This window comes from Pieris napi, chromosome 18, assembly GCF_905475465.1.
Source record: "Pieris napi chromosome 18, ilPieNapi1.2, whole genome shotgun sequence".
Classification (NCBI taxonomy): Eukaryota; Metazoa; Arthropoda; class Insecta; order Lepidoptera; family Pieridae; genus Pieris; species Pieris napi.
In genome coordinates, this window is record NC_062251.1 from 4,776,850 (window position 1) to 4,792,507 (window position 15,658).

Sequence of the window (15,658 nt, forward strand, 5' to 3'; positions counted from 1 at the left end):
GTGAGTCGCCCCGCCCTATTTAGATTTTCCTTTTTGTTCACATTGAATCACTTCGGGGTCTCAAGTTTAGTGTTAGAGGTACACCAAATGAAAACCGAAATAGAATTCACTGTCTTTATTGTCCTCTGACTTACATGGCGGTTTTAGGGCGACTGATTGATCCACGTGCAAGTGGAATTACCAAATAATGATACGTAGACAATATTACAAATGGAATTACGAAATTTCTATATAGACAATAATTACACCTCTACAACTGCTAGGCCACGGTAGGCGCGACCGATGGCGTCGACGTGGTGTTAACGGTAAACTTCGTACCCCGGGATGCGCAACCTGGATGTTGAATGAAGTTCCGGCATGTTTGATCCAGATTGGGGTGGCCGTGGGGTAATTTTTTTTTAAAATTGTAAATTAGCATAAAATTGGTGTTTATGTACTGGTTTTGCACCTGATCCAGATTTCGATTCACGTATCTTTTTGTCGCGTTTCATCCACGCATCTTTTATATTCTTCCATTTCTGAGATATTATAGATTTCATACAAAATGGACAGTGGCGGATTTGCTTTTATACCCTTCATATAAGGGCCCAAAAGCGATCCTTGTGGAACTCCTGAAGGTATCTATCTAGTTCTTGATGAGTATCCATTCAACACCACAGTCTGACATCGATTCTTTACGTACGATGAGAACCATCTGAAGAGATTACCCCGTATACCAATGGAAGATAATCCACCTGGGATCTCTGAGCCATAGAGTCTGATAGGAAGTCGCTACAGAGGATCAAATTTGATGAAGTCGACCGACCTTTTATAAAACCGTGTTGGTATTCACTAAAGTCCAGTTATAGTGCTGAATATCAAGTATATCTGAAAACGATTTTTTCCATAATTTTAGCGAATACACACAACTTAGGTATTGGTCTGTAATTTTCAACGACGGCTTTTGATCCTTTTTCAGGACAGGTGTTATATACGCAGACTTCCACAAAGTGGGCACTACTCCGGCAGTAAGTGAGAATTGGAATAAAATTGAAAGTGGGAAAGTCAGGCTATCGGCACAATTTACTATAAATACTGGTGGAATATTGTCAGGTGACTTGTTTAGATCCACATGTTTCAAAAATCTATGTACCTCATCCCTTTCTATTTCTATTGACCCGATATCCGTGCCGAAACAAGCAGCCCCCGGTACGGTCTGTGTGTTAATTGGAGGCGAGTTGTTAATGACAGCGCTCGGTTCCAAAAAAATTGAATAAAAATGGCTTTGTAATGGCATTTCTAGGTGAAATTTCCTGTGTTTCTATTTTACATTTCATCACAAATCGTTCTTTCTTCGTTTTCAGATCTGTCATGGACTATTTCTTATTCACATGATTACACATGGAGTGGTTTTCAAAAATTTCTTATGAAGATTTTTCATAGTATCAAGTAAATATCTCTTCTGTTTTTTAACTTTACGAGACACAAATTCTTTCTTACTTAGAGCTTGACGACTCTTAGAATCATCTTCGCAAAATTACTGCATCTAATCGTTGCATTCCAATGCTTGTATTTATTTATACGTTCTAAAACAATGTGCCTAAAAAATACAAGAAAATATAACATCACAAACTTAACACACATTTACATACAGATCAATTACATTTGAACATGAGCAATCTATCAAGGGAAAAAATTAAACAAACAAACACAAAATACAAATAATAATAACCAAAACTAAATGCAAACTTCAACCTCATTAAGAGCATGATAAACAAAGTTGCGGTAAGTAGTCAAATCGCGACGAAAGAGGAAAAATAATAATTATAATAATAAATCGTTTATTTGCCAAGATAGTGGTACAATAAGATCGATTAATTGTAATTTGTTAATCTAATATGTTTTCTAAAACTAATTTTAATTTAATAATGAATAAAACTCAAGAACGGTCGATGTTTAACTGACTTTAATTCTCCTTACATTCTTAATGCTAAACAAACTGATGGAGCTGCCGGTGTCGAGAAGTGCTTCTGCTCTTATTCCTCGAATATAAGCGGGTACAGTAGCTTTACTTAATGAAGAAGGTGACGCTGCTGTGATACAAGCGGAAAGAACTTCAGTGCCTACTCTTCCTATTCGGTGCACTCTTGACAGAGCGGTCGTGATCGCTATGAAGTAGTGGTAATAGAAGGGGTAGATGTGATGCGCTTCACGACGTTTCGCCATCGTTGCCTATTAGAGGTCATCCTGCTGCACTGATTGAGTGAATCTCCTACGGCAGACTTGATTTGGTCAGTCCAACGCGTAGGTGACCTTCCGCGCGGTCTAGTGCGTTTCACCTACCCCTGTCGAGAAGTGCCTCTGCTCTTATTCCTCGAATATAAGCGGGTACAGTTGCTTTACGTAATGAAGAAGGTGACGCTGCTGTGATACAAGCGGAAAGAACTTTAGTACCTACTACCACTTATTTATAATTTATTAAATAAAATAATACAAACTAAGCATTCTGCGTAGCAGTTGCATTAATGCTAACTGTGCGATTTTGATACATGCGTGACAATGTAACTTTTAAAGAAAAAACTTTTTAACCGGATTAAAGTTATGTATTATTATAAATTTACAATTATTTAACATAATTTTAAATTTATCCGGCGTTACGCGTGCTTTACAGCGTGCGTGGTCACGCTGACTGAAGACAAAAGGTGTTGGATGTCAAAAAGTAATCACATCTGTAGAGAAAGTTGCATTATCTGTATTTATTTCCCCGGAGTTGGTATCGACTAAAAGATGGAGGGTTTTGGCAAAAATGGCTCACGGTGTCCTCTATTTTCGCGGATTGTTTGTCTTGAGATTTTAATTTGGATATTATTGGATCCCAGGTGTTTGACAATTTTAGGCCGTCTTCTCTATTGAAATTGGGGTGTTTTTTGATTTCAATGGCTTCGCGTACCAATCTTGGGAAGAATCTTTTCTCTTTCGCAAGTACTTTCGGTTGGTCAAAGCGTATGTAGTGATTAGGCCTATCTAGTATGTGTTCACAGACTGCTGATTTTGTGTGTCGTCTATGTCTTATGTCCGCAATGTGTTCTTTGAGTCATGTAACTTTTCCCTCCCTGATTTCGAAAATCATCTGGAGAACAATTTTTCGGTGGATGATTTCGGCCTTAAAATGTTTTACATGTTATTATTTTGTACGCAAGAAATAATATTAGGCTACAAACTAAAATTACACATAAGATCCCTAAAAAGTGTCCCTAAACTGACACTACTGATATTCTCAACACCATAACTTTGACTTTCATTATTTTGTAGCGCATATAATAACACTTTTAGATTTGTTAAATCAACCACATTGAGTTTAACAGGATGAACGTTTTTCTGGATACGTATCTTCTAGTTTTCAGGTAAAATTTCATTTGCGGCAGCTTTTGGTATATAAGCTTTTCACCGTTACTGCTATTTCCTCGTAAACAGTGATTTGCAATATTATATTGACATTTATTTTCTATGGTTAATAGTTAACTTACTTGAGTATAGTGAAGGATTTCGTTATCACACGTTCTATTCAGATCAAAAGGTGGTGTAGATTATATCATCCATCGGTTAACTTGTAAAGGTTTTGTTTTAATTTCTTCGAATTCTATTTCGTAAGGGAGTCAAACTTTTACGTAAGGGAGAAAGAAATGAAGCAAGTTGGTCAGAAACATCAATCCCTTTTTTGGCATCAATGCAATTTATTATTCTTCCTATCCGGTGCACTCTTGACAGAGCGGTCGTGATCGCTATGGAGTGGTAATAGAAGGGGCAGATGCGATGCGCTTCACGACGTTTCGCCATCGTTATCTATTAGAGGTCATCCTGCTGCACTGGTTGAGTGAGTCTCCTACGGCAGACTTGATTTGGTCAGTCCAACGCGTAGGTGACCTTCCGCGCGGTCTAGTGCCTTCCACCTTCCCATGGACGACAAGGCGTTCTATGGACTGATCACCACGCCGAGATATTATAATTTATTATTGCCTCGGGTTTTATGACGTTGCCTCGTCTGGTAGTCACGTTTGACATACCATCTCCATAGCAGGTTGAGATCATGAGTACATCTCGTTCATCACGCCATTTAGTACAGTGTAACTATTTATTTATTGGTTTTATATATTTTCATTCCGTAAAGATCTGTTCTGTCAGGGTTCTTCTAGGTCCTTGTTACCAATTTTCCATGAAATTTAACTATTTCATCAACGACAATAAAATCGGCTGGCATAAAATACGAAAATTGTCAACTATTATATGTATCAGTGGTCTATTTTATGAGTTCTTTGCCCTCCAATGGCACCTTTAGAATGGAGCTAAATCTGTTGTACGACATATTTATTATGTGCATAAGAGGATGATAGTACAACACATCCAATTTCCAGTAGTGTTCAATCGATGGATTAGGTAAGAGACAAATGTAAATTATAACTCCAAAAAATGTTTTCAATTCCTCTCTAGTGAAGTATTTTCATTTCGTCATTCGTTAACTATTTGGGTATCCATTCTTTGTAAAAAATTTCCTCTTGATACATATTGATTATCCTAAACATTAACGAGGGTAATATTTATGGGGTTTTGGGGCGGGGGGAGAGGGAGGGGTCTACTGCTACCCCCCTGTCCCCATCCTCAACAGAGGATAGCGCTATTTAATTATTTACAATGGTTAGCGGGAAGAGGTCTGGCTCTGTGACATCTCCGGCGCTGCGGGAAGACCACTCACTTCGCCCCAGCGTAAGAAAGTGCGGCACCTGCGCTCGCCTATGGCGGGCGGGGAGTGGTCTCGCTCCGCGCCTCCGGCTTGTTACAAACACTAGGGGTAGGACAGACATATGTACGTGTATAGTGGGGTGCTCTGATTCGGTTTTGGGCATTTTTCGAATATAAATAATTATATGAAGCTGTGAAAGTGATAATAAGCTTACAGGGGTACGTAAAACGAAATCGACTGCAAGGGCAACAAACGAACCTAAAAATTAACTAATATCTTTATATCGTCTTAACATTTTCTTGGTAATAATGGTATGAACTCAATCTCACTAACTAGTGTATTCTAGAAATAAGAATGATATTTGGTGATTTTCTTTTAAATCCATCTGCAATCAGCCTCTTGGCTTTTATCAGATTTTATGGGACATGATGGCAATTAGGGAACGCAAATCCAATAATTTTTATTCCCTCCGTAATTTGTAAACTGTCAGACTGCGGCAAGTTTCACCCTTTTTAGCCGATACACACTGTCCGTCGTTTCCAAGAGGCCCGAAGCTAGGGGGTTGACGTGTTGCTGAAGTCTCATTTTGTATCGCACGGTTGATCTTTTAATGTCTTCCTCGACAGTGGCAATTCCCAAATATTTATGGACTTCAGTATTTCGTGTTAACCACAGCCATGATATTATTAAGATACATAAATAAAACGAGAGGTTAAGGTTTGCATATATATTTTATTGCCTCAATTAATTTAATAAATGGATCTTTTTTATTTTTCGTAACGTCTCTTCGCCACAAATACTTCACAATACTCCTAAGTTTTGAGGATGATTGTAAAATCTTTGTAAAAAAATCTTTTTACTATACGCCATTGGGACTCAATACGCTGATACGTCCCATCTGATGCAACAAATGGGTTATCCGGGTCACTGTGGTTATGGTTATACCCGTGCTCTACCCGGTAATCATAAGCACGCCAGCAATCTGTATGGATCGGTGCCACGTGCTTTTTTATCAGAGGCACCAGGACCTCTGCAGACCGCACGTTGTCCGGGCACACCTCCAAGCGCTAGTCCTCGCTCCCATCTTCTATCATACCTAGGACCCAGTGCCCTTCAACTCGTCTTCCTAAGAATAGAAATAAGTAATTAATTATTTTAAAAATTATAATTTGATTAAAAAATTATAATCAATTATAACTTATTTATTACTTTTGTTATATTTGCGCCGGCCGAATTTACTTTCACCTATTTGTACTATTTTTCCAAGGCCACCAATTTTCCTTTTACCTCTTGGTTTTCTAAATAATAAATTACAAGCATTTATTTGTTTCGTCACGAAGAGGATCCTCGAATATGGCCTCTTCGTGGGACCTGCGATGTGCAAAGCAGTAATTCATTAAAATATTCGAGGCAATGGCAATGGCAACCCTCACGTCTCGAACCATGTTTCTGTGGCCAAACATACAAAGGCCCCAACTGTGTTGTTAGCCGTCAAATCCAGGCGCATGAGCTGGCGGTGTACACGGCACATTTTGTTGGCTAAAATGAGCCCATGCTCTTCAGCAAAAATAGTCCTGAAGAAGCTTTGGTTTTGAAAATTTAGCTAACAGTGTCTGTTTGACAACGCTCCAGGACATTTCATCTAAGTTTAGCTTAGTGATACAGGCAGCCGCTCGTCCTTTTAAAGATGTAGTAAGAGCCATGAGCAAGTCTATTCCTTCTAAGCGCTTATTACGAACGATCGCTTCGGTAATATTGCACCAACCATCTATGTCACAGTCTGGTTCGTCTGGATTAAATGGTAAGAATTGTGTTGCCAGAGACTCACAGTTGGAGTTGGCTGGACTGCGAGAACACGAGATAAAAGCATTCCCATGTTATTTAGCAATTTTTCTGTCCGATTTTGGTGTTTCTTGCTCAATTCTAGCCCCATTCGATCTGATGAAGGGTTAGGAGGCCTTCATCAGAACTCATCTTGTGTGATGTATGTGGGTAGGTGGGTAGGTAGGTAGGGCGGGAGCAGAAATATCACAAGTTTAATCAGCACAGGGTTTAATAATCGAAATACACAGTCAAATGAGCAATGTGCCAATGTTATAAATATTAACTAATTCATTTTGTATTTTATTGCTTATGATATTAACTAATAACTTATAATTTTAAGTAAATACTTGTAATGAACTTCGGTTACACATTAGTTAGGGACCTATGATATTCTTTAGGGCTTTTATTACATTTGTGAGTTAGCATCTACCTACTTTATAACAAGAATTTATAAATAAAACATGTGACTTGATTAATAAACTATTTAATTTTAACTTAAATGCAAACTATTTTTATTAAAAAAACATTACAAAATTTACATGAAACTATTTCATATTTTCTAAATGTTGCTTCTTGCATTCCACCTCAATTTGATGCAGCTCTTCTTGCTACTGCATCGCTTTTTGATGTACTTCCTCTTTATGCAGCATGGATTTTTTGTGAGCCTCTTCTTCGTGCAGCATATGTTTTTCATGCTCTTCTTTAGCATATTTTGATAAATCATGCTCTCTTATTTCTTTTTGTTTTAAAAAATTAATTTTTTTATCCGTGTATGTCATAATCCGCTTCCTTGTTTCCGACGGGTTAAAATAACTTTTCCTTTTGTCGTAGGACACAGCTAGAACAAGAACAAATATAAGTATGTGCCCATCATGTCTGCGTACAAAAGAGTTACTCTTTAGAGACTGGTTTTCGCAGCATAGCCTTTGGTGTTGAAGAGTCAAATACATTTGGATCTTCTGGAACAAATATTGTATATAACAAAATTGTGAAACCCAACATTTGCTAATAAATTTTTGCTACACGAGAATTAGTATTTTACAAACCTATATAGTTGGGAATGTTCTCCTTACAGTTTTTCTCCCAGTCTCTGTTTTTTATCAATGGCATACTTTGAGAAGTGCCTGAAATAATATAAAATTAATAGTATAAAAAAAATTTTTTCAAGTAATTGGCTATGTAGCATGACTTAATAACTATTAACTTACATGGATCTAAATTCTCTACTTGAATAAACTCTATATCTTTTTTTTTTTAATAATACCTTTTCTACTCCCCTTTCATTGTGTCCAGGTACTTTTTCTATATCTAAGCTTCACATCACACGTCTCGCGAAATACGCCCCGGCTACATCTGTAATATTTTTGTTTACAATATTCATGGGCGAGCCGGGACGCAATTCCTCGCGAGACCCGTTGATGTGTTTGAGCCGTCGCTCTGCCAAAATGCCCGATGTCGTTCGGTTCCGTTGATGTCATCCGATGCTTGACGCCAGTCACGTCTTCAAAGTCGCCAAGGCCTGCAAGATATCGGCGGCGCCAGAAGGGATGGCGGCGCCAGAAGGGACACTTACGTCGTGGGAGTTCACAACATTGATTAGTTGCTCCTGCTCACGCGATGACGTTCCATTAGCCACGGCTTGTATTGATAGTCTGTACCAGTACAGCACGTGGTGAATGTGGTTATAAACCGATTGGGGGATGGCCTTCACAAAGGCTTTGTCTGCATCTGAGATGGCCTTGTATTCTTCCTCAAGTAATGATTCGAAGCCTGATGCGTCTGGGCTGAACTCTTGGATCGGCCGGGAGTTGACCAAGCCTACCTCACCGTCAAGAACGAGACCCTCTTTCCATAAAATGTCGTTAATCAGTTCCGATGCTGTAGTAGAAAGTTTCTTTGGCTGTGGAAGACCTGACGAGATTTTTGGTGCGGGTCGCTCAATCACTTGTTTCAATAGTTCTGGTGCGGGAGCGGGCTGTGGTGCTGGGGCGCGGGTCGCTGCATCTGGCTTTTGATTTGGCCTTCTGCCGCGCTGGCGCATGCGCTTCGCTTCATCATTATTTGGTTCATTTTGATTCTGCATTGCTGCGGGTACACCTTCACTAGGAGATAGCTCTCAACTAAAAAGGGGAGACCCGTTCTTGGAGTTTTGTTTGCCGCCTTAATATATTTAACAATTTTATCGCAGAACTGTTCCAGCACGATCTGTGCTTTATTAACATGTCCTGTAGGCCGTCACGGTCTACAGTCATCTGCATTTGTTGCTCCAGGTCGTGCCTGGACGATGCGAATATAGGGCAATGTAGGAGCACATGTTCAACTGTTTGATCTTCATTACTACAGGCACATGTTGGGCGTGTCCTAATTTTAAATTCTATATTTACATCAGAGGAGTCTCTAATATTTTTTGCTTCTACATTACTAATATCTGTAAAATAAAAACCACAATTAGTTGTAGTTTCCCTCTTTAACCTAAACAATTTCAATCCAGAAGGGTCAATACCCAATGCATCGCTGTCATACACCGCAGGAAGACCCGATATTGACTCTCCCATTATACTTAACCACTCTGTGGTGTCTGATGGTTTAGGAGGAGCTGGTCCACCTCCTGTTAGGCGTCTTCCGTCTCTGCTGCCATTTCCTAAAAAATACATTATTTTAATAAAATATAAGTATTTTTATATTACACAATAACATACGAGATGTAGTTGTGAAATCGGGACCAAACACAACAGATACAAACCATTCTTGCAGTTTTTTTTAATATTGTTATATTTCTGCTGTAACTGCTTAACACTTCGGTGTTCCATCGGAATTGAAAACGTCACGAAGAGATTTCCAAACTGCATCTTTTTGTACATTGCTGGAGTGATCAGCTTTTTTGCAGGTTAGGACTGGGTAATCCTTCAGTAGCACCTTTAATTTGGGAGTTTCTTTTTTGGCGAAGTTAGCAGTACGGTCCCTTTAATAAAACATAAATGTATTACTTTCTATTACGAAACACAAGATAAACCGGAATAAATAACACGAAAATAATGTACTTACTTGTTTGACCGTTGGCTGTTTGCGGACATCGTTATTTATGTATTTTAGTATAGTATAATGTATATTAATTTGACACTTTACACTCTTCAAAGCGCAAATAACGAATGAAGATGGCAAAAATGGATTTCGTTCACTCAGTATGTCTAGTGTCATACAAAATAAATATTCCCCACAAAAACAAACTACATTTTTTGGGATGTCATTGTTCATTGCACTGGCAACAAATTAACCATTGGTTAAGTTTATAATTGTACATGGTTAAGTAAACAGTCGTTATACAAAACCAAACCTAATATTAACTATATCAATCTTACGTTATTAGGAACAACCACGGCCTTTTTTTATTTAATTTACTTATTATGAATAATTCTTACATGTTCTCAAAAACTTGATGTAGTGTCTTGTGTAGTTGATTCAGAAAGAGTATTTATATTATTATTGGTAATCGAATTTACTGCTGCATCAGTTTCTGATTCTTCCGAGTGATGAAGTGCAGACATTGAAACTTTTGACTCATTAATAAATGAATCCAATACAGTATTAGTACTAACAGCAGAAGTATTATCAAAGTTGATATTTTTGTTTACACCTTGTGTTATTTATCTTAAAATCTCATCTTCAACTCGCCCGGGTCTGTAGGAATGGAGTGTCGTGCATACGTAGGCGATCAATGTATTTCCTAATTAATTGCATCACATCTATCCTAAATTCCATTCTATCATCCTCTGGTAATCTTTATATAGAGGGTAATACAGAGACCAAGAGTGCTTCATCTTCTTCCGATTAAATTAGTGTTTTCACAGGCGAGTTGCTCATCTGCACTTTATTTGAACTCTGAAAAATCTTCAGAATCTCAACATCGACAGGATTCATTCGTTTCTTTATTTTTCCTGGGTGATCATGTGTTGTCAATGAATTATTTTCTACCGTTGACATCGAGTCTTGAGTATAATCAGATTCTGATGGTACCAATACTGGAACCAGTCTCCTCAGGTCGCGCATATTCGGCGTACTGTAATTGAATTTGAATATAGATTTAAAAAAAAATAATTGAATTTGGAGCAACCGTCTTGGATAAGGAGTAGGAAACAACTGGGTTTGAGCGTAATCTTTATTAAATAGGAAGCAGTGTTTATGTTGTCGAAAAGAGAGAATGAAGTCAGCTCTAAGGCTAACAGAATAAGGCTGTAACATCTCCTGGGGTAAGCCTAAACTTCGGGGTTAAAATTAGAAGTTTAGGAAAAGATATCCTTTATAGGTGTCTTCTGATGCTAGGGTGCTGGGATATCTTCTGTATGATTAATTTCAGAGATTTGATCGAGAGGATCTGGATAGGAGATGGCTACGTTTTTTATTGTAAGAAAAACATAAAATATGATTAAATAGTGAGTCTCGTATTTTAAAATTGAATGTTGGTTAATATTAACTAATTTGCAATTATTAAGAGTATCTAAATGACAGTATTCTGATTTGTCTTTGGCCACTGCGATATATTTAAAACTGGGAACAATAAAAGTAAAAGTGGTTGGATTAACATTGCTATAGGGATTTGGTAATGCTATTGTTTCATATAAATTAAAACTATTCGTAGATACTAATGGAACTCTTAAAATAAACATTAGTTTGTTATTAAAACTATAACATGTTTCACCGGGCACATAGCACGGGCTTGTTTCCGTAGGTCCTCGAAACTGACCACTTTCTCTCTGGAATTTTTATCCCGGATGGTTAAGTTATCAGACCGTAAACAATGTTGAGCTGTTGTTATTGTATATAGCAGCATATATGCTGCTTTCTTTGCAGCAAAAGTAGTGATAATATTCTTAGTACCTTGCCACATAACTGCCGCTTCTTCAAGCAGCACTAGCGGCAGGCCAGCTATTGCATCACGGTCACTAATATTTTCGATTTGCTTGAAGAACCGGAGTGCCGTTAGTTCCTTCCACGGTTTCTCTGTCCTTTTTCCCATTGTATGAGGTGCTGCAAGAAGACATTGTGCCTTTCTTCTTACTACCGATCCATATATATCCATATATCCATATTGGTTTTATTACAGTTTTGTAGATGAGGAGTTTATTGTCCAAACTGAGTGCCGCATTTCTACCTAATAGCCAGTTCATGCTACGAAACCTACCAATAGCATGCTCCTTCTTGGCTTTTATATGGTCTTGCCAAGTCAGGCGTTTGTCCAGGTGCATGCCCAAATATTTCGCTGTAGTCCGTTAAGGGAGGTGGGCCTAAAGAAGCATTAACAAACAACAAATCTTATGTAACGGTGATCTGAGAACGTCTCCAAATCCCTGATTACCTCCAAATCCACGCGAAGTTTGAAGTGACAAGCGTGACTCCCTGCGGTCGTACACATGTTCGCTCCGTCCCCCTATTATTAAACAGAAGCCCTAACTCTGCCGCCCACTCGTCTAGAAGCGGCCCCCTGAGATTTACAAAAGTGTCAACCCAGCCTTTAAGTCCCAGCCCGCTGGATCGCAAGACCCAAGTCACCAATAAAGCTTTCGCCTGCAAACCGCACTCACACCTATAACACGCCAGTCCTAGATCCTCTGATGTACACACTTCTCTTGTATGCCCCAGTCGCATACATTTAAAGCATCTTAGAGGTCATTTCTTACGTATTTCTTCCCTGGCCGAGCTCCACCCAAAAAGAAGCCTCCCTTCGGATACCTTCTTGGCAGCAGAGATCGGACACAGGATAAATATGTCCACCATACCATTCTCAGGCCTAAGGATTTTCCCAGGCTTAATTTGATGAAAAGAGCAACCACCCTTAGCTGCCACGGCTGTCGGCCTTTTCCCCCCTCTGGGAATCTGGGATCTCTAACGGCTGCGCCCCTGTTGCAGTTGTACGCATGCTCACCCTTTCAATGCCCAAACCTGATAGGCTGATCTTATTAGAGATATTATCTCTTTCGACACGCCGTCTCTTTATCACCCTCCAAACACCGCTCAACAAGATTCCCTACTATCTCACCCAACTCTTTTGCTGCGACATTGAGGTCTCGGACAAAAACCAAATTGGTGAGCTCCAAGGAGAAGAAGAGAGTTCAATAATATTTTGGTCCAGCATTTTATTGATATGCTTTTCTACTTCTTTCTTGTGACATTCTGGAAATCTAGAATTTAGTATGAATGTCACTATTAGTTTTGATATGATGTTTAATTGCAGAAGTTAAGTTGATCGTCGGGAAGATATAATATGTCAGAGAGTTTTGAACATAGTTCAATAAGGGCATTCTTCTCCTCTATATATTTCAATGCCTCAATCTCAATGAGTTAATAACTTCATCAGTATTATATCACGACTTATTAAATTAATCGGATCTAACGGTATGATATTAAGATTTAGGTTAGTTTTTATTATTCTTTTACTTTAACAATACAATTAGAAAATAGAAGATTTTCTGAAATGTGCTGATCCATAATTAACCCTTCCTTATGATTAGTCTTTAATGTACTGTTCACCGTATGACAGCTTCTGGCGAATGACGAAGAAAGGTTCGGAAAACATTGATTTAATCTCGTAAGGACGGGACTAAATAAGAACGATGTGTACAGTTCGAAGATACATTTAATACTCCCTGCTCTAATACAATGCATGTGAATTTATACTAATATAATCATTAATATAGATATAAGGCATAGGTACGCCACATGCCCCACCAAAAAAAAACTAAAATATAGTGTTGAGTGATCTCGGTTAATAATAATTTATAAAGGCTAGATTCCACTCTCAAGGAGTATTGGCTAACCGATTCGTTAGGGAGTTGTTGGCTCTCTTGTAGGTCTAACAATAAATGTGCATAATGCTTGCGCTCTCCAAATTGAGATTGTAAAAATTGGCTCAGCTGTTCCCAGCTTTCAGTCTTTAATGGTCGCAGCGGTTTCAGCTTTGTTTTCGAGTTGGCATAATATATAATTTAGCAAAAGGGGCTTTTGACTTTGTGAGGCTAATTTAAAAGCATTATCACAATTATTTATAAATGAACATAACTTATCACGGGATCCGTCCAAAAGGTTTTATGAACTTCAATAACACACTTGTCTCTAATTTTTCAGACATACTACTCTCAGACCTTAATTCGATATCTTTCTTTGTGGACATATTTACAAAATTTAGAACTTATATAAGAAACTAGCTGACCCGGCAAACGTTGTTTTGCCATATAAATAATTTCCTAGTAATTTCTAGTGTAGACAAAAAATAGCTTACTTATTGTAAGTATGTATGTATGTAAGAATGTGGTATATGCGTGAAATAAGCATGGAGCGCTGTGAACGATGAGGGAACATAAAAATAACAAAAGGCAAACATTATTTTTAAGTTATTATAATTTATTCCTTAAACCTATATATCATTAATTAAACAATTACGACAGTAACACTATTAAACAATATCAATCTCTTAATGCTATAGCGTGAACAATATTTTTTGTTAGTCCATCTTAAGCTAACACAAACAAACTGGATGGTTTACCCACTCGAGAGCATGCCACGTATAATTGTCCGTGTGAAAAACATGGTGTTCTCAAATCTAATCCACAAACAGACATCATTTGACCTTGGGATTTGTTGATAGTCATTGCAAATGCCAATCTAATCGGAAACTGAATACGTTTGAATTGAATTGGCACATCTGTAGGTATAATAGGAATCCGTGGTATGAGTATATTTTCACCTCTGAACTTGCCATTTAAAATCCTGGCTTCGATCACGTTTTTCATTAATTTTTGAATAACTAATCGCGTACCGTTGCACAGCCGGGGCGGGTTCAAATTGCGAAGCAAGATATTTGGAGATCCAATTTTAATTGTAAATTACGCGGTGGCATGCCTGGCAAATCCAGTGAGTTCAAAAACTCTGTGGGAAAATTTACTGCTTCGCTGTCGTCGCAAACTGTATCAATATGATTTATGTACTGTGTGTGTACATCGGGAAATATTTGTTCAATGAGAGTATCTTGCGAATCAGCGATTGTGCAGAAATCGGTCGGTAATTTTACGTATCCAGTTTCATCTATAGCAACTTTTCCATCACCGATATCTAAGGGTTGTTTTGAAAATGTTTCAGCGGATGGATCTTGAAGCATTTGAACGCGCATATTTATTTTTAGCTGTAGTTTTTCAACATTACGCCACCATGAAGATGATTTTAAGCAAGCTTTGATCTCATCAGCGTATGTTGAACGTGGAATGACTGGAAGTGTTTGTCTGAAATCACCTGAAAGGACCAACAGAGTTCCGCCAAATAGTTTGTCACTGTTTTTAATATCTTTCAATGTCCTGTTCAACGTCTCAAGTGAATGTTTGTGTGCCATAGTACATTCATCCCAAATAATAATTTTACACCGTTTCAGCACAGTGGCCATGGACGATTGTTTCTTAATGTTGCATACTGCGTCAGGGTTATTCTGAATATTTAGTGGCAGCTTAAATACTGAATGAGCTGTTCTACCTCCATCCAATAAAGTTGCTGCAATGCCCGATGATGCAACGGCCAATGCGATGCCATTATTTGATCGGATTTCAGCAAGAATTAGCGAAATAACGAATGTTTTGCCAGTTCCACCCGGTGCATCCAAAAAGAAGAACCCACCTTGTCCAGCTGAAACTGCGAGCATAATGCGATCATAAATGGTTCTTTGTTCCTCATTCATTAGTGGGACATTGCGGGCAACAATCGCTGCCATTTCTACAGTACTGTACTGCAGTTCACGATTCATTTCAGTATTCATTAAATCAGATGCAGTTCGATTTGGCGAAACTAGTAAGTGGTAAGTTGGCAATGACAATGCAAAGATTCTCAATAGCAATCAATGCTTCATTTTACATTTCGACACTGAATGTTATGGGTAGATCGTGGCACCGTATACGATGTTGATGCAATATATCAGTCAGTCATTGAATCTTTGTGATTTTCCCATGTGAATAGACAGACCAGCAGTTACCATTGTTAAATCAATAATAGTTTGCGAACGCGCGTTGATAAAAGTTGGTTTTGAGCCATTGTTTGCCAAGCTAAGTATAAAATTAAGCATATCCTCACCTCGAGTGTTGG

The 15,658-nt window shown here is 38.2% G+C and overlaps 1 long non-coding RNA gene across 1 annotated transcript; it reads right to left on the bottom strand.

Moving 5' to 3' along the window:
- Positions 1–7,009: 7,009 nt before the first annotated feature.
- Positions 7,010–12,738, bottom strand: LOC125058408. Its single transcript, XR_007118385.1, has 7 exons — positions 9,587–12,738; positions 9,285–9,503; positions 9,045–9,182; positions 7,806–8,969; positions 7,588–7,665; positions 7,426–7,500; positions 7,010–7,379 (listed from the first exon to the last, which is right to left on the bottom strand). It is a non-coding gene; the product is annotated as an uncharacterized LOC125058408 (long non-coding RNA).
- Between the last annotated feature and the right edge of the window lie 2,920 nt (positions 12,739–15,658).